Below are 2,577 nucleotides of genomic sequence, written 5' to 3'. Positions count from 1 at the left end.
GGGTTGTCAATCAGCCGTCGTGCATGGGGGCTAAAGTTGAGCCGGACGGCGGAAGTCTCTAGTGCCAGTTTTACAATAAAAAAGATGCCATCTGATCTTACTAAAAATAATGGTTTACTTGTTAGATAACTATGAGAATTCGTCTGACTGGTAGTGAAATTCCAAATTATTGGTTTATGTATAACTCAAGAACGATTCTCATTGAAGTATGTTCGTTCTTAGTGAGAAGTGTCCATGCTTATCATTGACGCTCAAATTCATACAATAATTTTCCATTGTTGTATGTTTTAGTAGTGAATTGAAATATGTAAGGTGTGTTGGACCAATCGCACCCAATATCCGTTAAATGTACATCTGATGATACATCAGGTAAGAATGCATGATGGGTGGGACTTTGGTGACGTGATGATTCGACGGCCTATCTGCCAGAGTTAACTCAGCCATTGGTGATTATTTACCCCTAATTTCATCAGAGAATTTGTTATAATTATTGTGGACTGATAGGACTAAAGTTTGAGATATTGACGTCGACAATTGTTTCAGAAGAAACTGTTTTTGCAGACACCCCCCCCCCCTGTAAACACTTTCTGGTTCGAGATGAAATTTAAAACTTTACATGTAACAATATTCATTACAGGTCCACTCTTGTGGACGTCTCCCGAAAATATCTGAGTCTGTCGTAATGAAGAAGGTTTCTTGTCTCTTTTTACGCCGCATATCTCTCTCTCTCTACATTTATAAGTGAATATATGTGTGTGAATGTACAGTGTAAACAGTCAGGAATTGTCTGGGGAATGATTTTTGGCGCGAACCGTGAAAGAATGTGTGTCTTGGTCAGACGTATAACAAAGCAGGCTTAGTTTTCAGACACACCTACCTTAATGTCACTTTATTAACGGCGGAGTGAGTACATCACGTTCACAGTAGTCTGTCACATTTACTGATATTACTCAACCCAGACTATCGGGGATTGGATAGTATTGGGCGGGGAACTAGGCGCTCCCCACCGCCTGGGTCAACTTTGACACCAGGTACAAGTTTTACGGGTTGTCAATCAGCCATCGGGCATGGGTGCTAAAGTTGAGCCGGACGGCGGAAATTTCCAAGTGCCAGTTCACGATAAACACTTAAAACAAGATGCCATCTGATCTTACTAAAAATTACTTGTTAGATAATTATGAGAATTCATCTGACTGGTAGTGAAATTCCAAATTATTGGTTTATGTATAACTCTGGCATATATGTGTCATTTATCGTTAATATCATCAGGTAATTTGGTTTAATGATTGTGGCGTGAGTGGACTAAAGTTTGAGATATTGACATTGACAACAGTTTCAGAAGAAACTTTTTTTGCAGCCACACCCCCTGTAAACACTTTCTAGCACGAGATGAACTTTAAAACTTTACATGTAACAATATTCATTACAGGTCCCCTTTTGTGGTGGTCTCACGAAAATATCTGAGTCTGTCGTATTGAAGAAGGTTTCTTTTTTTTAAGCCGCATATCTATCTCTCTACATGTATAAGTGAATATATGCGTGTCTGAGATATATGTGAAGGAACAAGTGGATGTTCAGTGTAAACAGTCAGGAACTGTATGGGGTATGATTTTTGGCGCGAACCGTGAGAGAGTGTGTGTCTTTGTCAGACGTGTAACAAAGCAGGCTTAGTTTTCAGACACACCTGGCTTAATGTCACTTTATTAACGGCGCAGTGAGTATATCACGTTCACAGTAGTCTGTCACCTTTACTGATATTACTCAATCCAGACTATCGTGGATTGGACAGGTTCGCGTCGGGGAACTAGGCGCTCCCCACCGCCTGGGTCAACTTTGACACCAGGTACAAGTTTTACGGGGTTATCAATCAGTCATCGGACATGGGTGCTAAAGTTGGGAAATCTCCGAGTGCCAGTTCACGATAAACAAGATACCATCTGATCTGACTAAAAATAATGGTTTACTTGTTAGATAACTATGAGAATTCATCTGACTGGTAGTGAAATAAATGCCAATTCAATGGTTCATGTCAGTCAACTCTGTCAATATGCTTTAGTGAGATGATGATACATCAGGTAAGAATGCAAGATGGGTGGGACGTTGGTCACGTGATGTTTCGACGGCCTATTTGCCAGAGTGAACTCCACCTTTGGTGATTATCTACACTTACTTTCATCAGATACTGTAAATGTATTTAAGTTCGTGGGGATTTAATTTCGCGGTAGCGAGAAAAAGGACTTTTCGCGGTGGTTTTAAGTTCGCGGTAGCACCATGCACTGTACTCTCTTACTGCTATGGAAAAATGTTCGCGGTGGTTTTAAATTCGCGGTGAAACGGTCACCGCGAAAACCGCGAACATTAATCCACCGCGAAAGTTTCTGCATTTACAGTAATTTGCTTCTATGATTGTGGCGTGGCGAGGTACTGACAGTGACGGTTGATTCGGTAGCCACACCCCCTTTAACAGCTGGTACAAGATGAACTAGATACCAGCTTATCTTCCTAAATATTATGCTTTACTTGCTACTAAGATAACTATACTAAATGCCAATTATTTGTTTATGTGTCATACAAACT

Source organism: Branchiostoma floridae, chromosome 5, assembly GCF_000003815.2.
Source record: "Branchiostoma floridae strain S238N-H82 chromosome 5, Bfl_VNyyK, whole genome shotgun sequence".
In the NCBI taxonomy this organism is placed as follows: Eukaryota; Metazoa; Chordata; class Leptocardii; order Amphioxiformes; family Branchiostomatidae; genus Branchiostoma; species Branchiostoma floridae.
This window is presented reverse-complemented; position numbering follows the sequence as displayed.